This window comes from Mesocricetus auratus, unplaced genomic scaffold, assembly GCF_017639785.1.
Source record: "Mesocricetus auratus isolate SY011 unplaced genomic scaffold, BCM_Maur_2.0 Super-Scaffold_100015, whole genome shotgun sequence".
Classification (NCBI taxonomy): Eukaryota; Metazoa; Chordata; class Mammalia; order Rodentia; family Cricetidae; genus Mesocricetus; species Mesocricetus auratus.
In genome coordinates this window covers 64,337,466-64,361,022 of record NW_024429198.1, presented here as the reverse complement: position 1 = coordinate 64,361,022, position 23,557 = coordinate 64,337,466, and the positions used below count along the sequence as shown (strand labels likewise).

At 44.8% G+C, this 23,557-nt stretch overlaps 1 protein-coding gene and 1 pseudogene across 1 annotated transcript in view; one reads left to right on the top strand and one right to left on the bottom strand.

The window, feature by feature from the left end:
* The window catches only part of Ctnna1 (catenin alpha 1), a 115,626-nt gene extending 95,502 nt beyond the window's left edge, over positions 1–20,124 (bottom strand). Inside the window, exon 1 of the mRNA XM_005065284.4 lies at positions 19,996–20,124. The gene's annotated coding sequence lies outside the window, so the exon portion shown is untranslated. The remainder of the gene's footprint in view (positions 1–19,995) is intronic.
* Positions 9,124–9,551, top strand: LOC106022269 (annotated as a pseudogene).
* Positions 20,125–23,557: the final 3,433 nt, after the last annotated feature.

The window sequence follows — 23,557 nt, the reverse complement described above, 5'->3', positions numbered from 1 at the left end:
TTGCCCTGTGGATCCTAGTTTCCTAACATTTCAGAGACTGTTTCAGTACAAATAAGAGAACCTATCAGGATTAGAGGGCTAGACCCTGTGATTGAGTAAACCCAGTCCTAAATGAGAATTTAGAACCATTCATAGTTACAGGGAAACCAGTTTTATTTATTTATATATATATATACATATATATATATATATATATATATATATATATATATATATATATATATAAATGTTTAAGGTTTTATTTTATGTAGCCTTGGTGTTGGCCTGGAACTCAGAGATCAACCTGCCTCTGCCTTTGAGGTGCTGAGATTAAAACTGTGAACCACCACACCTACAGTGAAATTAATTTAAGATTTATTTTTACGTTTTATTTTGCCCTTATGTAAGTATGCACACCACATACATGCACAGTGCCTGTGAAGCCAGAAGAGAGCCTGGCACTGGATAAACATGTGGAAACCAGAAACCAAACCCAAGCAAGTGCTCCAGTCCCCAATTAAATCATTTTAACACGGTGAAAATGGTGGCCTAGGCCTGCAATACCAACACTTGGTCGAGGCAAGAGGCTCATCACAAGGCCATCCTAGGTACGAAGTTCAGGCCAGCTGGAGCTACAGAATGAAACCCGGTCTCAAAACAACCTGGATTTTTATTTTTTTCCTGATTTGGGCACTTCAGAGTCCCAGGGCTTCCCATGTGTTAAGAATGAGCTGCGCTGTGTGTGATAGTTAAGGATCTACTACTTTTAGCCAGGCGTTGGTGGTGCACGCCTTTCATCCCAGCACTCAGGAGGCAGAGGCAGGCAGATCTCTGTGAGTTCGAGGCCAGCCTGGTCTACAAGAGCTAGTTCCAGGACAGCCTCCAAAGCTACAGAGAAACCCTGTCTCGAAAAAAAAAAAAAAAAAAAGCCGTAGAGAAACAATCTCGAAAAACCAAGAAAATAAAAATAAGACTCTGCTACTTTCACAACACAAAGGTGGACTATAAACACACAATGAAAATGATCCCTGACCTCTCCAGATGGGAGATGGACAGAGCTGACCTACAAAAAATACCAACTCAAAAGCTATGCCCAGCTGACCAACTACAGCCTGAATTTAAGAAGTCATACACATTTCTACTCGAAATCTCCAAGCTTAACAGTTACCCACAACTTCCCCAAAGTCTCCAGCTCTTAAGAGTGTCTAAGAAGATCGCCTTCCATCATGGAAATTCACCCTAATTAAAGAGCGACAAACCACACACACTGAGGATTACTAGATATATAGACACTTGAAAACGGACTTTGCTTAAGAATCAAAAAACCACAATAGTAGCAGACCGCCTAATGCAGGATTTTTTTAATGAAATAAAATTCTATTTATAAGGAAAATAATTTCAAGGTTGTTTGACTTTAAAGTATTAAGCCACAAGCAGGTGAATAAAACTAGACAAGTATCTGAATGAAAATGAGGACATGAATGTTACTAAGAATGATTGAGAAGGACTTTATTGTAGATACAAGGGAAAAAACAGCCAGAGGCACCTGGGATCGTCCATGGCAGAAGAGAGAGCATGGGGAGAGCAAGAGAGCGGAGAGAAGGCAAGCTGACCTAGGAAGAAGCCAAGAGAGGAGCCCAGGAGAGCAGTCAGTGGCCAAAGAACGGCTGATTTACATAGCAATCAGAAGCTGGGAGGCAAAGCAAGCCTAGCCCCTGGGCTGGGAAGGCGTAGGGTAGAGGGTGGGGTAAGACATGCTGGGAGGAGCCGTAGAGTGGGCCTTGACCCGAGTTTCTTTCGGATGAGACAGTACCAACTTTGGAAATAAAAAGTCCCGTTAAGCCAGACAGTGATGACACACGCCTTTAGTCCCAGCAGAGGCAATCAGATCTCGGTGAGTTGGAGACCAGCCTGGGAGTGCCAGGATAGGGTCCAAAGGTACAGAAAAATGGGGGGGGGGAGAGAGAGAGAGAGAGAGAGAGAGAGAGAGAGAGAGAGAGAGAGAGAGAGAGAGAGAGAGAGAGAGATTCCTTAACACAACCTTCCAAACACTGAATAAAAATCAGAATACAATAACTAAATTTATAGACACCAGGTAAATATGTATTGTGTCAAATTAGATTAGAAAAATATCAAGCTTTTGAGAAAATATGGAGGACTGGCACTCTTTTTTTTTTATACTTTTTTGAGATTATATTACATTATTTCTCTCTTTCCTTTCCTCCCTCTTTCTGTACATTGTTAAGATGTGTCTCTGCCAAGGCAGGAGAGAGTAGGTGGGACTTCCAGGCAGAGACAGTAACTCTGGAGAGAGGCAGGATCCAGCAGCCAGACTCCAAAGAAGAGGGGTGCAAGGTACTGAGCAGAGATAACAAGCCACATGGCAAAACACAGATTAATACAAACAGGTTAGTTTAGGGAGCAACCCTAAGCTAAGGCCAAGCTTTCATAGTTAGTAAGTCTCCATGTCATTATTTGGGAGCTGGCAGTTCAAAGAAAGGCCTGCTACACTCTCCAAACCCTCCCATGCTTTACGTCCCACCCCAAACCTTCACCCACCCCCATTTCTCTTTTTCAAATTCGTGGCCTATTTTGCCTTGTGCAAGCAACATCTTTAATCAAACACCCCGCCATGCTGCCAGTTTGATGAGCACAACTGAACCCTCAGGTCCCACATGGTAAAAGGAGAGCCAATGGGTCCTTCAAAGTTGTGTCCTCTGATTTTCACACAAAGACCATGGGGCACACACCAACACAAGTAGACACACACACTCATTCCTGACTAAAGTGATATCATAGCAATAGCAAATTAAACTACATATCCAAGTTAGGCCTTTGATGACCCAATATTGAGAAAGTTTCAAACAAAACTACCAATCTACAAAAAGCATATTCCAAAGGAACATCAGTTTCTGACACTAGCTTTTCTACTAACTTATTTTCTCACTTTGGAGACGTCATTTTCTCCTGTCTGAAGCTTCAACTTTCTCATACGCAAAATGAAAAGAGGTTAGGTTCCATATTATACATCCTTTGAGTCTTAAAATTAAAATCGTTTTTAATTAAATTTGTTCTTTGACATTTTCACACATGTATAAAACACATTCTAATTATTCTTCCTTCCCATCCCCTAATTATCCTTCCAACCCCTCCTTCCTACAAATCCATTTCTGTATGTGTACCCTTGGAAGCCTGAGGCTTTGGCTTTTTAAGTTGCATGCCAACTATTTGATTTGGGTGTGGGAAACAAATGTGGGTCCTCTGCAAAAGCATTCTTAATCACTGAGTCATCTCCCCAGCCCCCAAAGACATTTAAAAGCCCTTTGACACACTGTATCAACTTAACTAAAATATAGCAAGCTCCCTACTAATGCCTATAATTTCCCAACCCATATTCCTAACCGAGTTTACAGTTCTGTGCGTGGGTTTCCTCTAGTGGAATGTGCCTCATACCACACTCCACGTTACACTAATCACACCACGCCTGTACAAGAACACATCTTTCCTGGCAGGTTGTTATTGAAGTCAGTAAGGCTCACGTCCGATGAAGACCACAGATGATACCTTCTCTTTCTCATCTGCTGGCCTACACAGATAGCGCCTTCCGTCACTATGAAAAGCAGCCAGCAGGGAGCAAGCTTCCAGTTCAGCAGCACCTTTGCAAACAAGGTACGTGGTGTCTGCAGCCATAGGGTCTTTCTAGTACTCTTTCCACTTATCTCTTTGGTTCTCAACCTTTCTAACACTGAAACCCTTTGATACAGTTTCCTCGTGTTATGGTGCTCCCAGCCATAAAATTATTTTTGTTCCTACTTCATAACTGCAATGTTGCTATTGCTGTGAATCATAATGTAAATATCTGATATGTGGCCCTTGTGAAATGGTGACTTGTCTCCCCCCAAAAGGGTTGTGACCCATTAGTTGAGAACTGCTGACTTATGTTACTCTAACAGCCTTTGAATTGTTTTGTTAAACTTAGTTTTCTCAAGCTTAATGTGTGTTCCACGTTTTAAGTTTTAAGGTAACAATACTTAAACATTTTTGTATTCCGTAAGGTACTGGCAAAGTACTTTCTAAAGGGCAAAGCAGTGTAAGCTGAAGTGAATTTATGCAACCCATTTAAAAATATTCACAAGCCTAACAGGAAAAAAATTCCTGCCTTAATCTTAGTCATATTCTTCTGGTTATTTACAATTAATGGTATTGTTTAGAAGAGCTAAACAAATAACTTTTAAAGTTCTTGGCAGCTTCCAGTTTTCCAATTAACTTACAGAGCACTCCTTTCCAAGATCTATTATAAAATCTGCTAGAGCTGGCCGGCCTTAATGAAAAACAGCAACCTTAAGTTTTTCCAGGAGGAATTATACTTAGTGCAACGAAATGAAAAGTTAAAGCGCAGTTATTCAGTCTTCATTACCTTAAAAACAGTGACCTTGTCTATAAAGCAAAACATCGCTACAAATTCAGATGTCTAGCAGCCTGGGTGAAAGAAAAGCAAGAAAGGAAACACAGCACAATTCCACCAGAACCCAAGGGAGCTGACTGTTGGCAAGCTGCCTCTTTGTGGAAAGAGCTATATACATTCTCACAAGACATTACAAGTTCATTTACAACAGAATGGTCACATCATTCCTAAAACGTGTCTCTTCCAAAGCTTTTCTGTCCTTAGGATGCTAGTCAATGCCAATTTTTTAAACAGCAAGGTTATGTTAATGAAATGTTAGGATGGTTCATTTAAATGTAAATCAGGAGATTTAGAAATTAAAAGTACCCAAAGCAACATTAACTGTCACACTACACAAGATCCAGGATTGTGGATTACGGCGTACAGCCATAGGTATGCCAGGTTGTATCTGCATTAAGCAGACTTAACACAGCTGTAGGAACCTCAGCTCCCAAATCTCTTGGTAACTGCCAAAAACAAAAAACAAAAAGAACCAAGGTAATCCTTACAATTAACTCACTCTGAAAACCAGATTTTATTTGACTAAACCTCCAAACCCCAGTCTTCCTTTTTCTCACTATAAAGTACTTTAGATTAAGGGGCAGTAAGAAAATATTTAAGTTTTAAATGGAGATAGTCCTTATAAGCAAAACAGACATTATTTTAGTTACAGTCAATATTCCTAATTAGAATTTCAGTGTCATCATCTTGGTTGGGTCTAACAGAGGAGAAAGTTTCCCACACAGCTGGGAAGAATGCAGTGCTCTTGAAGAGGACCAAGAGCTCAGGACCCAACATCCAGGCTGCACAGCTCACAATGACCTCTAATTCAAGTTCCAGGGATGCTACTTCTCACCCTCTTCTGGCCTCTGTGGGCACCTACAAGAGTGCGGCACACACGCGCGCACACACACGCACACACGCGCGCACACACACACTCATACAGGACTAACGCAAGCCCAGACTGGCCGACAGACAGACACACACACACACAGACACACACACACACACACACAGAGGACTAACGCAAGCCCAGACAGACAGACAGTCAGACAGACAGAGAGATACACACACACACTAACATAAGACTAATGCAAGCACATACCCCCCCAAACACACACAATACTAATGCAAGCACAGACACACACACACACACACACACACACATTCACATAAGCAAAAGTAATATAAAATTTTGCTTCAAGTTTCCCAGGAGCTGGAACAGGCACTGACTATTCTCCCAGAGGACCTGGATTCGGATCCTAAAACCCACACAAAGGATCCCAATCATCCAAAACTGGAGTCCAGGGGATCTGAGGCCTTGTGACATCTGCAGACACCAGGGACACAGGTGGTGCACACACATACATACAGGAAAAACTTATACACAGAAAATAAACCTAGTTTATCACCTGCTATAGAAGAGTAATTAGATTGAATGAGTCATCCATCGTGTATATTTTATATCAGGTACTCATATAACACAAAGTAGACGTCACTCTAGTTGCGATTTATACAGAATTGTGATTTTAAAAAATTCTTGGCTTAGTCTTCAAAAAAGTCATTAAAAAATTCTCCAGTTATACATATCTTTCCTTTTATAATTTTCTTGAGGATACCAAAGTTTTGCAATAGCTAAATTAAGCCAGGAAGCATACAAGTCACAAAAAGCATTAAGCAAAGGATAAAATCCAAATCCAACAGTATTCAATCAACCATTTAAACAGTATGCATTCAGCAAATATTTGAGTGTCTCCTCCTAGAACGCTACTCCAGGCAACAGTGAGCCTATGCCAATACATCAAGGAAAACATGGTGAGATAAAGTCAATTGGACAATAGCAGGGTTACAATGTCCTATAAATCCCCTGGGAAGGCATGCCTCCAGTGAGTTAAAGACTTCCCACTCGGTCCCATCTCCTAAAGGAGTGGTTCCGAACGCTTTTAATCCCAGCACTCAGGAGGCAGAGGCAGGCGGATCTCTGTGAGTTCCAGGACAGCCTCCAAAAAAATACAGAGAAACCCTGTCTCAAAAAAAAAAAAAACCTAAAAACTAAAGGAGTGGTTCTTGACCTCACCTGTGAGTTGCAATCCCTTTGGCAGACCTCTATCTCCAAAAACACACTGTGATTCATAACAGTAACAAAATTACAGCCATGAAGTAGCAACGAAAATAATTTTATTGTTGGGGGTCACCACAAAATGAGGAAGTGCATTAAAAGTTCGAGGCATTAGGAAGGTTGAGAACCATTGTTCTAAAGCTTCTACCCTGGCTGAACTAGAACTCAAGAGATCTATCTTCCAGCCTTTACCTCCTGAGTGCTGAGACTAAAGGCATGTGCAACCACGCCCACACACTTGGGTCTTTGAAGGATACTCAAGAGACCAACTACACAGTACAAGCAAATCCTTTTTTCACTACTTAAGGAAAAGCAGAAAATGTCCTTACAGTCACGTTCCCACAGGATCTCTCCAAGCACTGAACTGCAGAGCTGAATTCTTCAAACTTTTAGTCACCAGCCCACCACTCTCTCAATCCTACCCTACCAACTACTATGGCCTCCCCCATGTCTGCGGACCAAAGTCCCACAAACCAGGTCCCTAACAAGGAGACTCTACGTTCTTTTCCTTCCCCTCTTTCTCCCTCCCAGTTTCCACCTCAGTCAACACTGGCTGGCTGACAGCACTACACACTGAAGACTCTAAGCCAGGCCTTACCTCTGGTCTGGAGCGTGCAGTGAGTCTGTGTCACGGCTTATGACAGAGCACTTAAATGACACTAGCTGAACCCTGGGCTCCATTCCCAGAGCTGCTCGTAAAGAAAGAGTGTGTACGGCAGGGTTGTCACCTAGGAATCTGCATTCCCAGCTACTCTCCAAGCAGCTCTAGCTATCCCTGACATTGGATCACTCCTCTCTGAGAGGAACCAATAAGATAAAGCGGAAACCTCGCTCAGCCAACTTCCTTCCCAGCCTCCACCCCATGAGGACAGCTGGCCTCCAGAGCCTCTGCCAAGAGAGCCTTCAGATTTTTTTTTTTAACTGGAAAGTTACTCGTTTTCTTTCAAGACTCAAGATACATCTCCCCTTCTACTTCACAGAAAGGGCTATCCCTACTTCCCAGTTCTGGTTATCGAATACTAACAAAATAACACACGTAGCAATTAAAACATTTTCATGACAATGGATATTCCACTTATTTTGCTAATGTTTAACAATACGACCTCAGAAAAAGACAAGGAAAACCCACAGCTTTATATAGTGGAAGAAAATCAAAATAAGGTAATTCAGGAAAGAAATAGCCTTTAAATTAGCAATTCAGAAATGAAGTAAATTATAACACTAAGATTAAATTGGAGGCTGGAGCGATGGCTCAGCCATTAAGAGCTGGCTGTTCTTCCAGAGGACCAGAGCTCAATTCCCAGCACCCACATGGCAGCTCAAAACTCTAACTCCAAAAGATCTGACACCCTCACAGACATACATACAGGCAAAACACCAATGTACACAAAATAAAAATAAGTAAAATTATCATCATAAAATTCCAACACTAAATTAAATACTTTATAATGTCTTTCTATAAATTGGGGATGCTATGTGGTTTAGAATACTTGTTGCTTACAGAGAAGATTGGGTTCAATTCCCAGCACCCACATGGCAATTTACAACCATCTGTAACTCCCATCCAGAAGATCCAACTCCCTCTTTTCTGCCCTCTGATGGTACCAGGAACACACATGGAACACCTACATACGTGCAGGTAAAACACTCATATACATAAAGTAAATAAAACTAAATTAAAGTTACAGTAAATTTCACAATTCCATTCTTTCTCCTTCCCACCCCCTCCCCAACTTGGTTTTTCAAGACAAGGGTTTCTCTGTCCTGGAACTCACTCTGCAGAGCAGGCTGCCCTTGAAATCACAGAGATCCACCTGCTTCTGTCTCCTGAGTGTTAGGACTAAAGGTGTGCACCACCAAACCTGATCTAAAACCTCTTAGAGCTATAAGACAAAGCTTACCTTGTTAAGTAACCCAAATGTCCCTAAACAAATGAACTAATAATCAAGACTGTGGCATATAAAGTTCAGGGAGATGGCGCAGTGGGTAAAAGCACTTGCCTCACCCACAAGCCTTGCGATCTGACTTCCAACACTCAGAAGTGAAAGTCACATGCAGGGGGCAGTCAGCGGCACAGCAAGTAAAGATGCTTGTCACCAAGCCTGGTAACCTGAGTTCAAATCCCCCATGACCCGAGATGATGGGGAAGTCCTGTGTATATGTCAATAAAGCACCATTAGCCAGTAGGGAAGCAAGATGGATAGGACCAGGAGTCCAAGGGGATTCTGGGAAAGATAGGCAGAGTCACAGACAATGTAGCCCTCCAGGAGTCCCGCGTGGCGGAAGGAGGGAATCAATTCTGCAAGTGGCCCTTTTATCTCCAAACCCACATACACACAACATCAACTGATGTCGGGGCTGGAGAGACGGCTCAGCGGTTAGGGCGCACACCCGCATTAGGTGGCTGACTACCACCTGTAACCACAGTCATAGGGTAGCCAACGTCCTCTTCCAGCTGCAGTGGGCACCTGCGTGCAGTGCACACGCACTCAGGGTCACTCACACACAAATAAAACAAGAAATCATTTCGGCACGTAGACCTCTTTCCTTTTGTGGCCATCGCTGGATCACAGTTGCCAAAATGAAGTTCAATCCCTTTGTGACTTCTGACCGACTCGAGAACCGTGAAGGGCATTTCCACGCGGCTCCTCACATTCATTCAGAGAAAGGTGGCGTCTTCCCCTCTTTCCAAAGAGCCGAGAGAGAAGTACGATGTTCCGCAAACACCCATCCCAAAGGATGATGGAGTTCAGGTTGCCCAGGAACACTACAAAGGCCAGCAGATTGGCAAAGTGGTCCAAGTGAACAGGAAGAAATGTGTCATCCACACTGAGAAAAGGCCCATGTGGGCATCTACCCCATCAAGGTGGACATCACCAAGATAAAGTGGGACAAAGACCACAAAAAGACCCTGGAAAGGAAAGCCAAGTCTCGACAGTAGGAAAGGGGAAGGGCAAACGCAAGGAAGAAAGGATTCAGAAGATGCAGGAGAAGCAGCATCTCATTTAAGGTGGTTGAGTTAAAAGGGAGGGGGGTTGGGGAGGGGAGGGGAAAGGAAGGGAAGGGAAGGGAGAGGAGAGAAGGGGAAGGGAGAGGAGGGAAGGGACTATTCCTAGTTGAATTGGTGAAATGTGTCTGTAATCCCATGTAATCCCATGTGTCTGTAATCCCATGGACTATTCCTAGTTGAATTGGTGAAATGTGTCTGTAATCCCATGTGTCTGTAATCCCATGGACATGAATCACTACCCACAGCTCCAGGGAAGCTACCATATATATATATATATATATATATATATATATATATATATATATATATAGAGAGAGAGAGAGAGAGAGAGAGAGAGAGAGAGAGAGAGAGAGAGAGAGAGCGCGCGCCAGCTAAACGGTTAATTGGGTAAAACCAACTGCCACCAAGCCTGATCATCAGGGTTCAATTCTCAGAACCCACACCCTGTAGAGATAAAATAGATCCCCATAATTTGCTCTCTGACCTCCACAGCCATGTGATATGCAGGTAGCCACACGCAATTTTTAAAAAGTGAACCTCCCTCAAAACAAAGGTGTAAGACAAGAACCAAATCCCAAAAGTTGTCCTCTGGCCTGCACTTATACACACATCATGCACGCACATGTACCACACACACAAAACGCGGTACGCACTTACAGTGTAATACTGCTCAACTTTAAAAGGGAAGTTCTGAAAAAAGTGTTAGGAAAACAGTGTTGTAGGAAACACCAATAATCCTACCACCTAGACAATTACAGCCGCAGAAATTATCTGGTTTGACTACTTTCTAACACTTGAATTTTAAAAGTCCTAGAGCCAGGGATGAACCCACATGTCCTAAATCCCAAAACTCGGGAGGCAAAGGCAGGTAGATCTGAGTTGAAGACCGTCCTGGTCTACAGAGTTCTAGGACAGCCAATGGTACAGAGACAAACCTTGTCTCAGGGAGAAAAAAAAAAGTCTTGAAACTTCCAGGAAAACACTTGGACCATATGGAAACTGGATACATTCTGCCCAATTTTAGCTTTCCTTAGCAGCAACTCTCCACCCTCCTAGCTAAGTACATGTTACAGGAACAGCTTGCCAGGTGGAGAAACAAGGGTCCTGTCCTCCAGACACTGAGGAATTGTATTCTTATTGCTAATCACTGCATCTAATCAGGGAGATAAAGAAACAAGAGCATCCACTAACTACTACACTTCTGCTAATGCTAATTCTTCTCCAGCTAAATAGAATTCCTCCCCAAATATAATGAACCAACACCTTTCTCCCCTCCCACTTAATTTCTCTCTTTATTCTCTTCTGGGAGATGGGATTTAAGAACTGTAAAAGCCACCATTTAAGGGACGGAGGTAACTAAATGTTATCATGGTGCCTCTCGATCCTCGGTGTTACTTTTACGAGAATGGACTGAGTTTGTTAGGACCCAGTTGGTGAGACAGAGCATGGAGACAATGACTATAAACCCTAGCACTCTAATAAAATCAACTGGGAAGGCTGAGGCAGGAGGATTATGAGTTCAAGGCCAGCCTGAACTACATAGTGACACTTTGTCTTCAAAGGGGAAGGGTAGATCTTCATTTAAAAGGAAGGCCATTAAGACACAGGGATTCAACAGGCAGTGGTGGCGCACGCCTTTAGTCCCAGCACTCAAGAGGCAGAAGCAGGCGGATCCCTGTGCGTTTGAGGCCAGTCCGGTCTACAGAGTGAGTTCCAGGACAGCCAGAGTGATACTGCCCTCAAGAAGGGGGGGAATATAATTCTTATTAAAAAGTTACAGATATGTAAGTAGTCAGGCATGGTGAGGCATGCTTATCTGTCTTGCTATTGCTAAGTTGTGTGTACTGATGTACTCACTTTTTGATGAGTGCTAAGAATCAGATCTCAAGCCCACATGCTTATGCAGCAACACTATCTCCTGAGCCAGTAACTTTACACAAAGATGAAAACGAACGCTCTGACTTGAAGGGTTTTACCATCTAGTACAGCAGCTATCTTAATAGTTACTATCAGAGTTTTAATGAAAGCGAGTTAGCGACATGATAATATTTAAATGATAAACCTTATTCACCCCTAAGAAAAGCCACCTAATACAGACAGAAATATAAACTTGTCCGGCACTGCATAGCAAAAACGACTACATTAGCATTCTATCACATCAGAAGTTAAAATAAACACCCTTTATAAATCATCTTATTCATCAGACAGACGACAAAGTTCAAACTGTAAGGCCAAGTCTCATAAGATTAAAAACTCCAAAGAGCATGCGATCATAATTCATCAGATAGAAGACATAAAATCTATGACAAATTAGCAACAAGAAATACCTCTTTACATAACTCTAACTCCATTGTTTAGTTTACCCTTATAAGGTAGGGTGGCGCATGCCTTCAACCCCAGCACTCGGGAGGCAGAGGCAGGAGGATCTCTGTGAGTTGGAGACCAGCCTGGTCTGCAAGAGCTAGTTCCAGGACAGCCTCCAAAGCCACAGAGAAACCCTGTCTCAGAAAAAAAAAAAGGAATTATATTCAAAGGGTTTGCAAAAATGGCTCAATGGCTCAGTAATTAAGAGCACTTGCTACATTGGGCAGTTCACAAATGCCTGTTACTCCAGCTCCAAAGGATTAGACACCTTCTTCTGGACAATGTGAGCACCTACACACACCAGAGTGTGCATGCATTCACACAGATATACACAAGTAAAACAAAATATATTTTTAAAATTCTGTTCTTGCAGTGTATCCATATATATTCAATATACTTTTAAAGTTGATTATTTTAAAAAATGTATTACTGAACCAAGTGTGGTGGGTTCATGCCTATATTATCAGCACTTGGGAAACTGAGGCAGTAGAATAGCCACTGAGTTTGAGGCCAGCCTGAGTTAGAGAAACAAGTCTCAAAATAAAAGGATAGGAAATGCAATTAGATTTTTAAACTTCAACGCTCACTGAGCAGAGGTAAAGTGGCCCGGATAACGTTAATGTCTGCCCTTACCATATCCTCATCATTTGGCTGAGAGGTGCGGGAAGGAAACCCCCAGGGAAAGTCTTTGGATTTCATGACTTCTTAGATATGACACCAAAAGCAGAGGAAACAAAAACACATATTATACATCATCAAAATTATAAACTTCGTAACAAAGGAGCACAATCAACAGAAAGTAAAAATACAACCAGTGCAACCAGAGAAAGTATTTACAAATCACTTCTCTGGCAAGGGATTACCCTGCAGAATGCATACAAACAAACATACATACAAACATACATACATACATACATACATACATACTCACTCTTTAGCAGACAGAGGGGCCAGAGGCAGATAGCTGATAGTTAGGACCAGCCTGATCTACACAAGGAGTTCCAGGATAGCTAGAAATACCGTCTCAAAAAACAAACAGCAGCAATGACAAAAGTGTGTATATATATACATATATATATACATATATATATATTACAGCTCAAGCACATCACAAAAAAAAATAGTAATAGTAAGTCCAGGATAAGGATTTGACCAGTGGTATTGCTCTAGTCGAGAATGTGTAAGGCCCTGGGTGTCCAATTCCCAACACCCACAGGATACCTCACAGAGGTCATTAACTCCACCAGTTTCAGGGAAATCTTTGGGGGTTTCTGTGACCACCAGGGTCAACAGAGTTACAATCCACATGGGGCAAGAAGGAAATCTGGTTCAACACAACTCAGTAGCCAGCTGGTTCAAACTTCTAGAGTCTAACACCAGGTAGTTTACTCTAGGCATATTTAAGTATACTACAATCTGGAATAAAAGTTTCTTGGCAAAACACAATTGCTTGTGCACAAGGAGGCACAATTGCATCAAAACTTCTTCTCAAAGTACATGTCACTTCTTCCATGAAGATGGGTTCGAGAAATAGGCTACATGTGTTACCTTACGGGCCTAGGGAAGGATCTGGTGGGGTCTCGGTCATATAGGTAACACGGAGGTCATTTGGGCTACTGGCCAGCTCCGGTACCGGTTACGGGAGCTTGGAGGCGCCCCTAGGCATACAGGTAACACAAAAGTCACCTAGACTGTTAAATTTCTCAAGTCCTGGTCGTGGGTGCATGGGGGAGTCCATGGTCATACAGATAGTGCAAAGGTTGCCTAAACTATAAGCCACCTCTGGGCCCGCTTGTGGGAACCTGGTATGGCCTGGCCCTACAGATAGCACAAGGATCACATTTCCCAGCATTCCAAGGCAGAAAACAGGTTACACAACCTTTCCTTTCAAAAAGACAGCCCTTAATGTTGAACACTCCTGTTTTCCCTAGTGCTATCTGTGAGCACAAGGACCTTTATGCTCCCAACAGAAATCCACACCACACCCTCTTCCGGCCCATGGGTCACCAAACACATGAGGCACACACATCCATCCATGCAGGCAAACCACCAATACACATAGGATTTAAAAACTTAGTTAAATAAAGAAAGAGAGGAAAAGGGAAGGTCACACAAAATGGTCAGATTCAAAGAGACAAACAGTGGTTAGCTGCCAAGGCCTGGAGAGGGGTGTATGCAAGACTACTGAGCACAGAATTTGTTTCGGACAGATGAAAATAGCTCTAGAGATAAGAGGACTGCAAAATAACGTGTATTTACTTAAAGTCAATGAGCACTCTCACACACCTGTACTCCACACACACACAAGGTTTAAATGGTAAGTTATGTTGTGCGCATCTTACTACAGAAACACAAGTGGTTCCCTACACCCACATGGTGGCTCACAACTGTCTATAACTCTCATTCCAGGGGATCAAACACCTGTTGAACTCTCTGTGGACACTGCACACATATGACACACAGACTGTATACAGTCAGGTGCATACACATAAAATTAAAAAATAAAAGTTCTAAAGTAAACAGAGGACAGGAAATAACAGTATCATTTTTCAGTACAAATTTGAGGGTTTCTCCATTCTTTCTGCCATGGTGGGAAGGTGTTATTCAGCTTTTGGTCGGGGTACAGAGGCATTTATTATAAACAAAGCATTCCATGAAAACGGCAGAAGACCCAGGGTAAGGGACAAAAGACAGGGAACAATTTACTACGGAGAACCAGTCTGGGAGCCAAGAGTGTAACTCAGTTACTAGGTGGCCACCTAGCACGCAGGATGCCCTGGGTTTGATCCCCAACATCACATAAACTGGTAGTGGACCCTGTAATTCCAGCCCTCAGGTCATGGAGACCAGAGTTTCACAAGTTCAGGGTCATCTGCAGCTATGTAACAAGGTGAGACCATTATGGGCTACATCAGACACTGTCTGAAAAAATAAAAATTAAAGGCTTCCAAATAGCACTTACTAACAAGACTGACAACCTGAGTTAAATTCTCAAACCACATGGTGAAAAGAGAGAAACAATTCACAAAAGCTGTGTGTGTGTGTGTGTGTGTGTGTAAACTTAACTATGAAAAACATATGTCACCTAAGACAGACTCTTACTATATAGCCTTAGCTGGCCTAGAACTCCCTGTGTACACCAGGCTGGCTTTGAATTCAATTCTGCCTCTGCGGTATGAGCTACTGCATCAGCGTTCACCTTGGGGGAAAAAAATTAATGGAAGGAAACTGGTCTGAAATTTTAAGTAAAAGCTAGAATTTAGAAGATCTTGGATCCCAGCATAACACTAACCAGCACATCACAAAGCACTAAGTTTCAGTGGAAACTTTGAGCTGCCGGGATGGCAGAGCAGGTAAAGGCACCTGCCGCCAAGCCAAACCACCTCACTTGGATCACTGGGACCCATGTATTAGAGGAAGAGAATCAGCTTCCCCAAGCTGTCGCCTGACCACCACACGGGTGCGCACAAACACGAAATAATAAAGTGTGGTTTTGTTTGGGGGGGGATTGGTTTTTTTGAGAGTTTCTCTGTGTTCCCCTGGCTATCCTGGAACTCACTCTGTAGACCTGGCTGGCCTCAAACTCAGAGCTCCCAAATCCTTCGACTGAAGGTGTGCTCCACCATCACCCAGCTTAAAATGCATAATTTTTTAAAGGTGCTTTCCTTTTCCTTTTGAGAACTTTAAGAGCTCAATCACCCTGAGCAGCACAGTATGACCTGATTTCAAAACAAACACAGAAGCAGAAGGGCAAATAAAGTCAACTCACAGTGGGAATTCCCGGGGTGCTAACAGTTGGTTATTTCTTAGTGGTGCTCGGTTTGTATGAACTCCTGGACAGTGATCGTAATTTGAACATTTTCCTCTAACTGTACATTTCAAAAAGGCTTACTAATTAAAGATAAAGCCTGTAAGTGGTGGTGCACACCTTTGGTACTGTCGCCGGGAGACAGAAGCAGGCGCATCTGAGTTTGAGGCCAGCCTGGTCTACTTAGAGAGTTGCAAGACAGACAGACTACATAGTGGGCCCAAGACCTCCTCAAAAAAAAAAAAAATAATAATAATAATAATAAGATAAAACCTAGGGACCCCCCCCCAGCTTTTGAGAAGTGACAGATTGGAGGAAGTCATCCACAGAAAACATTTACCAAACAGTATAAAAGAAAGAGTCAACTACAGAGGCAGTACAAGAGACCAGAGCACTGAGCACCAAGAGAAGCCCAGGGGCTACAAACAGTAAGCTTGTCGGTGGCTAAGCAAAAGTAACAGGGTCCGGAAGGAAAACCACGGGGCAAATAAGATGAAGGCAAAGTCAAGTCAAGCATGGTGGTGCAAACTTGTAATCCCAGCATTTGGGAGACGAGGCAGGAGGACCATTACCTAAACAGCTTACTCAGATACGACGAGTGGTCCACCACAAACAAAAAATGTAAAACGAGCGGAAGCAAAAAATGGGACTAGAAAGGCATGTAAATGAACACTAGAGGGGATTCTGTCACTGATGAGACTTGGGCAGAAAGAAAAACGGATAAAGCTGAAGAAAGCCCAAGTTGCCCAAAACAACAATTTGGTTGTAACCAGCTGCCTCACCTGTCATCATACCAACCATAAGCCAGACTCCAGAAAGATTTTTTCCCCTCCTTCATTCAATGCAGCATCTAATTGCCCTCTTAGCCAGGTACCAAAGCAAAGGTTAGGGGATGAGCCTTGCCTTGAAGAAGTTTACAAGGCTCACTTTGCAGCAGGGATAGCAAACAGGGACATCAGTTATAGTATAATACAAACCAAAAGTCACTGAGAAAACTCAGTACAAAGTTTGCTACCAGAAATGAAATGCTCAGTTGTCGTGATGTTTTATGATCTAAACAAATAAAGCTTACCTGAAGATCAGAGCGCAAAGCTAGCCACTAGCTAGCCACAGTGGTGGTACACTCTGCACTACATGAGACTGATCCAGTTTAAAAAGAGAAACAGAGCCAGGTGGGCTACATCAGACACTGTCTCAAAAATAAAAATTAAAGGCTTCCAAATGGCACTTACTAACAAGACTGACAACCTGAGTTAAATTCTCAAGCCACATGGTGAAAGGAGAGAACCCATTCACAAAAGCGCTGTGTGTGTGTGTGTCTGTGTGTGTGTGTCTGTGTGTGCGCGCGTGTGAACTTAATTATGAAAAGCATATGTCATCTAACACAGACTCTTACTATATGGCCTTAGCTGGCCTAGAACTCCCTATGTACACCAGGCTGGCTTTGAATTCAATTCTGCCTCTGCGGTATGAGCTACTACATCAGCGTTCACCTTGGGGGAAAAAAAATTAATGGAAGGAAACTGGTTTGAAATTTTAAGTAAAAGCTAGAATTTAGAAGATCTTTAATCCCAGCACTAAGGAGGTAGAGGCAGAAGGGGCGGGGAGAGGAATGTAAGGGGGGAAGAGACAGGAGCTCAGGGCAGTGTGAGGTAGCATCTGAGGATGCCCAAGTAGAGGTGAGAACTCTGTAGCTATGCTGCTCTGATCTTTCTGCTCTCACCCCCCCATGGCTGACTTTGAGTTTTTACTAGTTTTTATTATTAAGACCAATCAGAATTCGTGCTACACCAGATCTTGAGACATAACGGTGAGTTCAATGCTTAAAAAAACTTTATTTACCCACGTGACCTTTCCGCACTCAACTCCCAGCTTTTAGGCACGCCAAGAATTCAGATCTTCTCTGAGCACCAACAAAAAAATAAAAAGCTGCTCAGATCATGAAGGCCCCACAATGGCTTCTTATAGCTTTAGAACAAAATCTAAACACAGCCGCCTGTGGCCCGGCCTTTGCCTTCTCTGACCACCTTACGACAACTCCCTACTTCAGTGCTCGTAATACAAAGATCATCTCTAGGCCTCCAGACACTGTGCCAACGCTCAGGCCACTTACACCTGTCAAGGACCCCGTTCCTTTATTCTGGTCCAAGTTTTTGGCCAGTACACTCACCATCGCCACCTCCAACAAGCAGGGCTGCCTGTGCTGTCAGTAATGTGACTTTCTAAGAGAATTCCAGACCATTCATTCACACCAGCTACTCTGGCTCTCCACATCTGACTTAGATCTCCGAAACAGAATCAAGTATCACTTCAGACGTGGTTTGAGAAGGCGGGAGAGATACGCAAGGAGACCCACGGGGCTCAGGAGAGACATCTCAGCCCAAAACAAGGAGCTGGGTGTTAGCGGCTAAGGTTGCCGGCAGAGGTCGGGGGTTTGTGCAAGGTCATGGTAGATCACCTGACTAGCACACACAAGGCTCTAGGTTTGTCTGTTTCCCCAACACCACGGAGGGGGGAAGAGGGGGCTCATGAGAGAAAGATACAAGACGGTGATTCTCAACTAGGGGGGAAAAAAGACGCCCCTCATCTCTCATCAATATAGACAATGTTTCTGACGGGAACGGAGGTGGAAAACCAATGTATTCAGGATAGACTTACTCGCTGGAAAGGGAGGAGGTGAAAAGTAAAAAAAAAAAAAAAAAAAACAGACTAATTAGATTCCCCACGCTTAACAAGTCCTTTAATGCCTTTCCCCTGCTTCCTCCTGACCACATGACTTCAACTCCTGCACGCTCCACCCAATTAAAAAGCCACCACCTTCCCGAACTCCCGGACTCACACACGTATTAATAAGTTTCTGTTGTTTGCATTTATACACAAGACCCAGACAGGTGTTATGTATGGGACACGTCTGAGTCCCAACACTCAAGAAGCTTAAGCCAGCTTGGGTTTCATAATGAGAGCCAGTCTGAGGGGGGCAAAAATAAATAAATAAATGGTAGGACACTAGAGAAGCTTCCGGTCCTGAAAGAAAAAGGAATTTTAAAGCCTATTTTCTGACTTAGTTGAGAGTCAGGACGTATAAACGACTGAGCAGGAGAAATGATTACCCCTCCCCCCCTCAATCCTTTTGTAAACTAAAACACATTCCATTTCCTAAAGTTAACATCCACCTGTGTAGTCTTTAAGAAACCAGTTAAACATAAAATATCCTCTCCAAAGACACCCATCACAAAGACACAGTGATGCGTGCATGAGTCTACATTATAAATTATTGTGAACTCTATACAACAACGCACACATTTTTTTAAAAAAAAATGTTATGAAGAGGGTTATCAACCGTCCATCTGACCCAGGCGCTGACTGAATGACCAGGGATGGCCACGGCTCGCAAACCAAGGCTGCCCACCCGGTTAACAATTCCTACCTCTCCCAACCCCAGGTTCCGCACACATTAATTAACGAGTTCCTTTGAAAGGAGGGCACGGGGGGCACTGACATCGAGCGACTGGCCATGCCCGCCCTCGGGAAGCTGAGGGCAGGGAAGTATTGCAGGCCAGCCTGGGCTACTTATCCGCACCACCGGGTCAGTTAACCAGAACCCTAACGCCACACTCCTGGAAACTGAGAGAGTCAGGTCGGGGCGGCGGTGCCGGGCAGGGGAGCAGGTCTCCAAAGTGAAGGCGAACAAACTCGCGGCCGCACGGGCGTGGCGCACCTTACAGGACCAGGACAGCCGCGGCTCCCGTCGTCGTCCCCTACCCCACCCCACCCCACCCCGCGCGCGTCGGGACCGGGGAGGCCGGCTCCCCCGACCTCTGGCCAAGCAGACGCCCGGAGCTGCAGCAGCAGGCGGCGAGGGGGGAGGGGAGCGACCGGCACAAACCCGGAGAACCATCTCGACCCCTGGGGAAGAAAATAAAACACCCCACGGCCGGAATGCCGGCCGGGGGTCGCCCCTCAGCGGGTGCGGGGGACGGAGGGGGGTAGGAGAGGCTCGGCCGAGGCGCGGCGCCCCGGCCCCCGCGAGCGCGAGCGCGCAGACGCGCGCGCCCCGCCCGGGGAACAAAGTTTCCGAAGAGGGAGAAACTTTCCCGAGGCTTCCCGAGCGTCGGGCTCCGCCCGCCCGCCCAGGCCCAGACCCAGGCCGCTCCGGGAAAGCCTTGCCCCGGCCCGACGCTCCCCAAGGGCGGCGCCGTCACCCGGGACCCCGGCCTCCCTTCCACCCCGCGCGCGCGCGCGCGCCCCGAGGGGAGGCACGAAGGCCTTACCTGCGGCGGGCGAGGGGGGGAGAGCGAAGAGAGCTCGGGACGACTCCGGAGGCGCCAAGCCGACGGCCGCCGCTTTGTCTCCCGCCCGTCCGTCCGGCTCCCAGGAGGAAATGGGGCCGCCCTGCGCCCCCGCCCCCGGCCCGCCCCGCGCCGCGCCCGCCCGCCCTTCCCGGCACCTCCCTCCGCGCGCTCTTCCCGGCGCCTCCCGCGGCCTCCGCGCCGCTCGCCCCGGCCTGCGGCGGCCTTCGGGGCTGAGCCTCCCCCACGCCCGCAAGGTGGCCTGCCCCGGGACGCCCCCACCACCACCACCCCGAAGTCCTTCCCGGGGCGCGCGCGCGGACCCCCGACGGGCAGGAGGGGCGGCGACTCCGGGAAGAGCCCGCAGCCGGGAAGGGAGGGCGGGCGGAGGGCAGGTGAGTCACGGTCTACTCAGGTGAGTCTCAGGGCGCGGCCCCCGAAGGCCCCGCCCCGTCCGACGTCCCGGGGACCCGCAGGTCTCCTTTTCCCGTGGTGAATGTCACCTTGGCCCCTGGTCCAGGGCGCCCAGACGAGGGAGACAGCCTGCTCCCTGGCTTTACCCGAAGAGGAGCAACTGCGAGCAAACGTTGCACATCCCCGGGCACGGTGGAACGGGAACCCGACTCTCAGAACCTGCGGTTTTCTCTTTTTTTTTTTTTTAATTGGTGTTTTGGTTTTTTTGGTGTTTGTTTGGTTTGGTTCTTTATTTATTTATTTTGAGATAGGTTCTCACGTCGGTCAAGCTGGTCTTGAGCTGGCTGTGTCAGCAAGAGTAACCTAAAACTTTTGTTTTTGGGTTTTTTTTTTAACACTTGGGCGGAGGGTCTGGCTGCACATGCCCTGTGCCTGTGTACCAATCAGGAACACAAGTGTTTGCCCCCTACCAACAATGCAAGCCTGACGGCCTAAGTTGTAGGAAGAGAGTATGAAGCCCACGGAGTTTGACCTCTGACTTCCACACTGGCGCAGGTGGCGTATGCACCCACACACAGTAATAAATAAATTTTAATTCTAAGAAAAGTGGGTTGGAGATGTCTCCATGGTATCGAGTGCTTGCCTACTGTGCGCCCTGGGTCCAGTCTTCATCAACGGCCACTCTGGTCCAACTACATTCTATTCTGTTTCTAGTTTGGGGGTTTTGGCTCTGGTGGTTCGTTGCCTTGTTGGAGGGAATGTGTCACTTTGGGGAGGGGCTTTCAGGTCTCCTGTGTTCAAGCTAACCCCAGGACACAGCCTCCTTCCTCTTGTCTGCTGATCAAGATATGAGAACTCTCAGATCCTTCTTCTGCTTCCCACCGTGGACTAAACCTCTAGAAAGGTAGTTGGACCTCCATTAATTTTTTGTTTTTTGTTTTTTTCGAGATCTGCCTGCCTCTGCCTCCCAAGTGCTGGGATAAAAGGCACGCCACACCAAGTTGCCGTTGGCAGGCGTTGGTGGCACAGGCTTTTAATCCCAGCACTCAGGAGGCAGAGGCATGGGGAGCCCTGTTAGTTTGAGGCCAGCCTGGTCTACAGAATTAGTTCCAGTACAGTGACAGCTACAACAGAGAAACCCTGTCTTGAAAAAAAAAAAATAAGGTGGAGGGGGGGAGGTTTCAGTGGTCATAGTTTCTGTTCACAGCAATAGAAACCCTAACTAAGACAGACTCCCATTGTCTCCTCTGACCAGAGTGGCTGTGGGTTCCCCTTACATCAGGTGGCTGCTTCAGAACATAATAATCACATAATAAGTATTTGTTTGGCCTAGGTAGAATCTCAGTACTTGGGAAGCTAAAGCAAGACGATTATCACTGAAAAGAACCTTTCTCAAAAAAAAAACTTATAGTTTGCTCAAAGTAATAAAACAGTTAAAAAATCCATTGGCTCAGCCTGGAAGTGGTGGCACACGCCTTTAGTCCCAGCACTCAGGAGGCAGAGGCAGGTAGATCTCTGAGTTCGAGACTACAAGACTTAGTTCCAGGACAGGCTCCAAAGCCACAGAGAAATCCTGGGAGTGGGGAGGAGGGAGATTGGCTCAAAACCTTTTTTTAAAAACTTTATTGTTAAAAAATAAATTTTTAAAAAAACTGCCTTGGAAAGGCAAATACCTCTCCGAGTTCCAGGACATCCAGAGCTACACAAAGCAACCCTGTATTGAACCCCCTCAAGAAAAAAAAAAACTGCCTTGGGGTTGGTAGCCATGCTTTTGATACCAGTGTTCTGGAGACAGAGGCAGGCAGAGCTCTACAAGTTCAAGACCAGCCTGGTCTATGTAATGACTTCCAGGTCAGTCAGGGCTACATAGTGAGATGAATCTGTCTAAAAAAATAAAAAACAAAAACACTTGCAAATAAAAATTAAAATGTGGGCCTTACATATTAAGTAACTGGAACTGAATGATTAGATAGATAGATAGATAGATAGATAGATAGATAGATAGATAGATAGATAGATACATGATGGATACATAGACAAGTAGATAAATAGATAGATAAGTTTTGGCTATTTTAACTGTATAAAAGTTCATTAGGATGTATAGACTATGGTTCTATACAGCCAACCCTGTGTCAGGGGAAAAAAAAAACAACCTAACAATTTCAAGACAGCAACAGCAAAACATTAAATTAATGTGATCCATGAAGATATTAGACCAGGTTTTGTTTGTTTGTTTGTTTGTTTGGAAGTAGGGAAAAAGCTCTGGTGACTGAAAAATATAATGGGAGACTAGTAATGTGCTATTTAAGCCAAGGGGAGACATTTCCCTACTTCTGAGAAACTAAAAAGTTTATTAGAAAAAATTTAAACATGTTAGTCGTGTGACAAGTAAAGACAAACGGAATATAGCCAATCTGGCCCTTGTTCTCACATCATTTAAAATGTCATGGCGGAGACAAGTGTTGAAAGCAGATAATCCTTAGAAAGAGGCGAATGTGAAGATGGGGAAAAGATATAAGCAGAAGAGTAAGAGTAGATTAACCTAGTCTGAGGTTCAGCGACCTTTATGCTGTGTCCATCACTAGGCAGCCCAAAGGCACTCGCTTCCCCACTAAAACTGCTTTAATCAAGTCTAGGGCAGGTACATCTCCATGGGTTCAAGGCCAGCCTAAGCTCCAGAGTAAATACCCTGTCTCAGACAGACTCAAGAGGATCTCCAGGACTTCAAAACCAGCCTGGTCTACATAGACAGTCCCAGAGCTACATAATGAGACCCTCCCAAGCTGGCTCAGCTGTCAAGGGTGCTTACTGCCAAGCCCGATGACCTGAGTTCAATTCCTGGAACGTGGTGGAAGAAAGAGAACCAACTCCTTAGTCATCCTGTGACTTCCATACATGCATACTTGTGCCCCCCACAAACAAAAAATTACAATAAAAATTTAATGAAAAATTATGTATGCATAATGTGCCTTTTCTACAGTCTCCGGTAGGTTACGTAATACATGATAAGGCATAGCATTTCACCTGTGGAAACTCATGTGAGCACCCAGCTTTTATTAAGCCAAAGAGATTTTCAAAAGGGCCAACAACACTCTTCCTTCATTTTTCTTTTGTTTTAAAGAAAAATTTT